The sequence below is a fragment of the Mchenga conophoros genome, linkage group LG14 (assembly GCF_057382185.1).
Source record: "Mchenga conophoros isolate Kocher_MC1m ecotype Shallow Benthic linkage group LG14, M_conophoros_male_GT1.1, whole genome shotgun sequence".
Classification (NCBI taxonomy): Eukaryota; Metazoa; Chordata; class Actinopteri; order Cichliformes; family Cichlidae; genus Mchenga; species Mchenga conophoros.
The window spans coordinates 15806542-15815244 of record NC_140539.1 but is presented as its reverse complement, the minus strand read 5'-3'; the positions used below and the strand labels follow the sequence as shown (position 1 = coordinate 15815244).

At 42.2% G+C, this 8703-nt stretch overlaps 1 pseudogene across 1 annotated transcript; it reads right to left on the bottom strand.

The window, feature by feature from the left end:
* Positions 1-5: 5 nt before the first annotated feature.
* LOC146559491 (transmembrane protease serine 2-like) lies at positions 6-8675 on the bottom strand (annotated as a pseudogene). The gene is made up of 12 exons (XR_014888232.1): positions 8661-8675; positions 8412-8598; positions 8141-8236; positions 7938-8051; positions 6608-6737; positions 6395-6505; positions 6252-6295; positions 5411-5613; positions 5186-5330; positions 3464-3562; positions 3188-3303; positions 6-2675 (listed from the first exon to the last, which is right to left on the bottom strand). The product of XR_014888232.1 is annotated as a transmembrane protease serine 2-like (transcript).
* Positions 8676-8703: the final 28 nt, after the last annotated feature.

Below are 8703 nucleotides of genomic sequence, written 5' to 3'. Positions count from 1 at the left end.
TAGCTTATAATAGATAAAGTAATTTCAAAAAGTAACAAATTATGAAAAAGAAAATGGCAATAATTCAATGTAAGTTTTTCTCTGTATACGTGTCGGGTTGATACCTCTGTAAACAGAAGTACAATTCATCTGGTTGTGTTTGAACATTATCTGCATGTAAGTTGCTAATAGCAAATATTTTTATGCTAACACAAAAGGTCAAGATGAATATAATTACTTCATAATCATCACAATATTAGAGCTGTAACAGTTATTATCTTGATTAATGGTTAAATGTCTCTCAGTGTAGTCTTGAGCCGCTCTTCATTTCTGCTTAATTTGCCAAAACACGTGTAAACATAAATAGAAATACAGTAGATAAGGCAAAAACAGAGTTTGTACAATTCTAACAAGCTTGAAAGATGATGTATGTCACCACCTTTACCCGGTTTTAACACCGAGTGAAGACTAGGTCTTTTTTTTTGGATGTCTTGCTGCATAAAACCTTTAACAAAAGGCTGTACTATATTTTCTAAAAAGCTGTGATTGCCTACAGCTGTTTTTCCTTTATTTAAGAAAAAAATAAGAAGCAGTGTCATTGTGGTATTTTAAAAAGCTGTGTCATCAGACTCATGCTCTGGCTTCCTCAAAGTACCTTGCTCAATTCATGACACAAATGTTGAGAACTACGAGTCAAATGTTCAATACAGCTTAATGCTACTTGATGTCAGTGTTGCTAAGCATACGGCTGAAACGTACACTGATACAAATGATTGATTAGAACAACTTTTAGTTGCCACTATACGAGCTCATCATTTGCAGAGGGACCTGTTGCTAGTTTAGTCTCTCTGACTGTTTCTGAGAGTAAAGTACACAAGTTTCACGACTCAAGGTGTGCTTGGTAATTTTGATAGCTATTGAAATGGTTGTGGGGCGGAAAGTGGCTTTAAAGAGCCTTCGCGATTTTTGGTGATTAAAGTTCAGTCATTTAGTTGCTTTACTCCAGCCCATTCACTAGCTGAGACCACATCCTCATGTAGGTTTGGTATTTCTAGTAGATAATTGCAGATTGCACGAGCATGAATTGAGGCTGCTGTTTGGGGGAAGGCCTCAGAGGGGACTACCAGGTTGGGCATATCCCGATGTGCTAATGAGAGGTGAATGAAGTGGAAAAAAAGGAAGTGTGTGGGGTTGTTTATAGACTGAGGGCTGTGAAATTCAGATAAATGAGCCAGTACACACCCAAGAACCCAGCCCCAGATACTGAGAACCATCAATACACCATTGGGTGGGGGCACCAGCCACTGGCTGGGAAATAGGCCCCACACCTGGGGGAGCCTGACATGTTCTGAGAGACAGAGGTGGAGTCTAAGACCTGACCTGAAACATAGATATTTACTGTGTAACCCTCCCCAAGACCTTCGGTGTCTACATGCAATTTAAAATTGAGAAGTGGGCACCGACACCAGAGGTGAGGCTGAATGAACAGACTCTGGACGCTGTTCAGTGTGCCCACCCCGAAGGCCCTATATGTATGTGTCATGAGAATGAAAGTAATGAGAGAGTCTAAACTGTGGAGGAAAACTAAGGTACAGGCAGCCATGAGGGGGGAGAGAAGGAGGGCCTCCCCTGCACCTCAGTGACACACCTGCATCCCAAGCCCCTGCGTGTGTGGAGGGGGGAGGAGCCAGCTTCCTCGCTGACCACCAAGGGCAGGGAGGCGCAGGCCCATACAGCCCATGGCTGCAGCACCACCGACGCCCAGGGTGACCCGTCCGACCACCCCACTCTTTTGTCTCTTTTAGCTAGGTGCTGTTTTTAAGCTTATATGATTCACAACTCAGTCTTCAGTGGCTTAACAAAATAAAAGCATTGCTCTGAAAATGATCAAGTACAAGTAATGGACTCTAAATGAGTGAAAAAGCAGCCAATGTCCAAAGAAAAACCTTTAAAAACCTTCAGAAGACCTGGAGAACTATTGATCAAGACCACTTTATAAAAAGTAGGAAAGACAAGAAAGTATGCTCACACTTTGGAAGCAAAATATGAAGAAATGAGGAGAGGATCAAGACTTTTGCACAGTACTTTGTTTGCATTTTTGTTCCTTCTTTACAAGAAAAAAAAAAGCTTTGTAATCCTCTGCGGATGATAAAGGCGAAGGATACCAAAGACAATGAAACATAATAATGTCAGGGCACGGATTAACCTTTTGGCTTGTCAAACACTCGAACAAATACGATTAATCACACACAACACTCATATTAATATCCTAACTTGGCGTCAAGGCCCTGCTGTGATTCAGACATACGGTGTTTATCATTACATCCAGCCTCCAGGTCAAGCTGTACAACTCAGAGCACCAGATGGGTAAACCTTCTTATAACATCTGGTCCTCCAAAGAGATTAAATCAAAAGGTACATAAAGTGCATGAAATCACACAGAGCGAAGTTAAATTTGACTTTTAATCAAAGTCTAATCTTTCTTTATATTTTACACTTTGCCTGTTCATGAGTGCCATTACAAAATCTCAAAACGAATGAACCTTCATCTGACGGTGGATCCAGTCCGGGAAGTATGCGACGTTGCCGTAAACACCCGGTGCATCCTGCCCAGCGTGCTGTTCCCCCCAAATGCTGTCACCTATGAGCCACCATACTCCATCCATCAGGGACACCAGAGGGCCGCCGCCGTCAGCCTGAGACACAGTTCAGGAACAAACAAAGGGCAATACTAACTTACAGTGACTTTGAGAGGCTACATGAGGACTTTTGAGGACAGTTTTAGGTCTTTCATGGATTTCTGAGGTCAGTGAAAAAGCTCTAAATCATCCAAATAAAAGGGGATATAATAGTCAGCTGCCTCCTCTGGGCTCTAACTATACATTCACTGCTGACTGTATAAGTGGATTGTTACCAGGCACAAAAACGAACAGTTTATTTAAAACGGTTGCTGCACACAGAACATAGTGCTGGACTTGTTTGAGAGCGCCGCAAAAGCAGTTACATAAGAGCATGAAAATGTTTTGGATTCTTTGATGAACAAAAACTGCTTTTATGCGACGGTCTGTTTGGACTGGCTGAACTGCAAACACTATTGGAGCGCATTGTTCTGAGTCTGCATTCAGAGACTCCATTCCCACTAAAACTGAAGCATTGTAACCTCGAGGTGGGTCACACTGTGGACCTCTGACACTCAAGGACACTACACAGCTAAACTGATTATCATATCCTGGGATATCCTGTTCGTGTAGGCGATGAAACTGTTGCACTCTGCAGCATCTATGAGAGACACCTGAGCCTCCATCAGGTATGGAAAGACAGAGTCTGTCAAAAAAAACAAAACATAAATTAATATATAAAATAACGCTCACACACTCTCCTCTACGTTCAATCACTTGACAATGAGTGCAGGACTTTGATGCCATCTAGTGGTAGTAGGCGGCAATGAGCACCAATACTGATTCACTAACTACAGCTGCCTCACCATTTGCTCTGTGACCAAATCGTGTTATCCAGCACTTGTGATGAGCAGTGACTTTCAGGCCCACGTTTGGGAGGCACACGGGTCCGATGTGCCTGAAGCCTACCAAGGAGTAAACATCTCTGCTGTAACGTGTTTAACACAGGACGAGCTGCTGCTGTTAACAATGGTGTCAATGTGTGCACTCTTACAGCCTCTCTGTACACAGACTGCCACTGTGTGAACAGCTTATTGACACAGAGGGTTATACTCAGCTGACAGCTTGCTAGTTTGCTAAATGTAACGCTTACTGAAGTAACAGTGCCAAATGCATCCACTGAGGATGTGCATCTTCCAAAATGTCAACAGGTCTCAACAAAAGTTATTTAAAACTTCTATGGATGCACTTTTAACAAAAACGCCTTATCCTAAAATATATGGTGCCATGACTGGCTAACAATGCCTGGTTATTAAGACTTCTGGTTGAGATTAAGGAACTGGGGGGGAAAGACAACTGATTAAAACATGTTAATATGGGATTAACTTTGCTGAGTCCAGCTTAGATTTATGCAGTAAATCTGTGGCTGAAAATCTGTATAAGACAAGATAAGATATACTTTACTTATCCCAAAGTGGGAATGCAGCAACTCAAGATTAGAAACAGCCTAAAAGTAGAATGAATATAAACACAAGCACAATAACATAATATACAATCTGGCAAAACAGAGATATCAAGATAAAACTACTATAAAGAAGCTAAACAGACTCATTGGCCACTTTATTAGGTACACATTTCAGCTGCTTCTTAAAGCAAATATCTGAATCATGTGATGTATATGGGTCATATGACAGCAACCCAATGCATTTAGGCATGCAAACGTGACAGGGTGCTGAAGTTTGAACTGAATGGAGAATGGGGATTTAATAGGTGATTTAAGGGACTTTGCACACGAGAGTTAACTCATATTACTCGTTACAATCAAATTATGCAGAAGAGCATCTCTGAATGTGCAGCACATCGAACCTTGAAGCAGACGGGCTACAGCAGCAGAGGGTCACACGGTCAGCTATTGACAGGAAACTGAGGCTACAGTTTGCACCTGCTCAACAAAATCAGGCAGTAGAAATGTTGCATGGTCTGATGTGAGCCAACATTCAAATAGCAGGTTCAGATATTTTCCTTTAAACCAGGGGTATTAAACATGAGGCCCAGGGACCAGATTTGGTCCAGCATTGACCTCAATCCGGCCTGCTGGATGGCGTTGGGAAAAGGAGGACATAAATGTGGGAATTTTAACTGTATTTTCACAAGTTCTACAGCTTTAATAAAAAACAGTACACCAAAGTAATTAACTAATTGATTTCTGTAACTTTATACATTTATTCTTACAATTTAAACCCATGCTGACAGATTGTTTTAGTTTACTAAAGCAGCATTTCTTCACCATGTAAGAAAAACTGAGAAATAATGTTGAAATCACCCTTTTTTTTTGTCCTATATTAGGGTCTCTCATTTATTAAATGTGTAGGTAAAATTTTTAAACTTACAGAAATCAGATAAGATGAAAGTGGGCTGTATGTGGGCCGCAATATAAAAGACTGGTTTCTTGAACATGGCAGTGAGTTCACTGAACTCAAATGATCTCCACAGTCACCACATCTCAGTCCATATTAAATAATAATTAATAACTTCAATTAACTAAAAGGTGATTAAAATAATGTAATGAAGGGGCTCATCATAAGCACCTGTTATGTCCAAAGGTTGGGAGAGCCTCATAAGAGCAATGTCATTTTTCAGGGTCTGGCTGTTGTAGCTCTCATGAGTTATAATGCGACGCACCGAGTAAGCAGGGTTAAACAGAGGGCCTAATGGGTCCACTATCCCAGCATACTGCCCAGTCTGCAGGACTGGTGGCCCTGCAAAGGTGGGGGGTGACCAGCAGAGATTTGATTAAAGCTGGATCAAACCACGGTTACTGAAGGGTGGTGAAGGTGAAGGTGGAGGACTCACCAGGTCACACACTGAGCGGCGGTGACTATCCAGTAGGGGGAGACGATGGCTCCTCCACAGCGGTGAGAGCCGGCAACCTGGAGGCTGACTTGCCAGGGCACAGCCCCAAGGGAGGCCAGCTGTCCTGCAGAAGCCTTGCTGGAGTTCACCCTGCTTCCACAATCTGAAAAAGGAGGCTGCTGTTAGAGCATTCTACAGCTACAGGCTTTCAGAGAGACAAAACTCAACAACACACTGAAAAAAACCAGTGTGATTGCAAGGAAGAGCCTTCAGCTATCCTTAACTATGGAAACAACTCCCAGATTGGATTCAGGAGACAGACAACCTCCTGCTTAGGCTTGAAATGTTCTTTTTGATATGCTGGATGCACTCCACTATTACATTAAATCATTAGTAATTAGCAACTTTTGGTTCTCACTATACTTTGCCTGTCTTGTCTCTCTCTGCTCTCTTCTCTTTCGCCTTATCCCCAAACTGAGCCTTGTTCTGCCAGAGGTTTCTTCCTGCTAACAGTGAGTTCTTCGTTCCCACTGTCGCTCTCACTGAGGTTTGATATTGTAGAGACCCTACACTATTAGAAAGAAACCTCAGCTAACACACCGCTTTCTGTGATCCAGCACATGGTGACAGTGGGAAGGAAAACCTCCCTTTTAACAGGAATAAACCTTTATGTGCTTGTAATTCACTTGCCAGGTGAAAGGTTGGTGGTTTGTTTCCAGGGGGTTTACCTTATAATATAAAGCACCGTGAGGTAATTGTTGTTGTGATTTGGTTCATTTCTAAGAAAGTATAAAGACATACTAGTACAGTGCAATGTCAACACCATGTTGTTAGGACATGTACTTCTAAGGATGGGAGGAAAAAAGACATTTGGAATGAGATCAGGTTAATATCATATCAATATTAGCATTTTGACACAGGTTTATCATTACCAGCTCACTCACTGTAGGGCAAGTTGTTGCAGTATGGATGCCTGAGGGTTGAAGTTAGACTTCACTAGTAAGAATCCATCATTAGCATCAGCCCTTTGCTGGCCTGATTTAAAATACGTGCCCCTGTCAAAGCACAAATTGTAAAAAAAAAATTGAGCATCGCTTGAAAATCGTTCACAGAGCAGCTTTTGTTTCATCTCGGGCTGAACTAGCTGAGCATCTCACCTGATGTATCCGATGCTCTGGCAGCTCGCTCTGCCCTTCTCCTCGGTCCAGCCATGAGAACCAACAGATTTTCAGGCTTTACTCTGAGTCGAGTAGATCTGAAGCAGGAAACTGGAGCCGTGCAGCCTCACTGAGCACAAACAGCAAACACAAGCGATGACTTGGCATTTTGTCACAAGTGGAAAGTGGGTGAAGAGGCAGCCAGTTGAGAGTGAAGCACACAAAGGACTGGCAGTTAACAAGGAAAGATAAATGCTTCAGTCTACATATTATCTCATTATCTCATCATGAGGAATATGGATGATTCCAGAAAAAACAAACCTATAAAAGCATCAAACTGTTCCGTTGTATAAACTCTGACCTTGTTTTCAAAGATTGGAAATCCAGATGAACAGAGTTAACTTTCTGGGATTCTCTCACCTTCTTTTATTGAGCGTGCATCAAGATAACAACTAATGAGGCTACCTGGGAACAGGTCAGCAGCACCATTGGGCGTAAACAGAGCGTCACGACTCTGTGAAGAAGTATGGTTTTAGAGGATTTTGGGGGGATTTCATCATCTATTGACCATAATTCAGAGAAGTCTCTGTAGGGTACACAGTTGAAAGCTGGGTTTGACACCCCCAGGTGGCACTGCTTTAAAAGCAGGCATGATCCTGTGATATAAATCCCTGCAATTGATCAGTTATCCTAAACACAAGTGTGATCCAAGGTAAACCTCGAGTCATGCTGTTGTCTTCTCTTGGCTCCAGCTCAGTTAAGATTGGCTAAGGTGAGCTAAAAATCTGTTCTGTGGGAATTTCCATTTTTTTGGAAATCCCAGAGAAGCTTCATCTGCTGCCTAATAAACAGAATGGATGATTGCATGGGGCACTAGAGCACACAGTGTGGGTAATTTACACATATGTGAAGGTCTCATTAGGGCTTAATAATATATTCAGCTTTTAGGGCAGCATAACACTTCCATGGAGAAGATGTCTTTTCCAGAGATGTCCTTAGTTTTGTTCATTTCTGCAAGACAATGCAAGGTGCCAGTAGTCCAGATGAAAAATGGACCCACTTGCAGTCCAGACCTGTCCCCCTTTGCAAATATTTTGTGCGCTATGAAACAAAAAATGCAACAAAAGAGGCTCCGAAATGAAATCTTGTCAGTGCGAGAATGGGAAAGCATTAAACTTCCCCCCCAAAAAGTCCACATTTCATTTGTTGTTTTCCAAGTTTTTCTTTTTTGTAAACCAGGTTCTTATCAGTGTGTTTCATTCAGCTTTATTGAACAAATCTAAAGGTGGAGGACAGAGAAGCTTTTTCTTCCCACCATGAAGCTGCTTACCACAGTTAGCTTCGTCCTGCCCTGCGGGACAGTCTGTAACCCCATCACACCACTGGGACTCCCACTTGCGGTTCCCATCTCCACATTTAATCCCATGAATACAGGATGAAGAAACTGGAATTGAAGACAGGAACCAGAAAAAAAAATCAGTCTTCCAATCTCACTAATGTTGACTCAGTTCACTAAATAAATCCTTCACTTACAGTAATAGGCAAGGAGGACTCCAGCCAGCAGCAGCAGCAGCAGCAGCAAGGAGATGACAGCAGCAACAGTGAACTTGATGCACCTGTGTTTGAAATCTGACAGAAGAGCGCTCACCGTGACTGGAAACCCACTCACACCCAGCTTCACGATTACATTTTATACACAGAACAGTTTCTAATGAGACTTTTTGTTACATGCGTCCAAATGACGTGCCTAGTATCTGTACAGTCGTGTAAAGTATTCAAACTGTATTAAAAGACACTCAAATACCTTTGTGCTTGGGGATGGAGGGACTGCTCTCAGGTGGAGGCTTCAGCGCCACATTGTGAACATACTGGGGTTGAACATCTGATTCGGCGAGCGCAGGAAGTTTCATCTTCTCATATTCACGGATGAAGTGAGGACAAGTGTCCAGATACTTTTGGCAGAGCAACAGTGTTTTTGTAAAGTTACAATACTTAAAATAAATTGAAAGCAGGTCTTCTTCTCAAGGCTGATTAAATGCAGATTAAAACTCACCGGATTGGTGGTCATTTTCTGTTTAATCATCTGTATTTTGAAA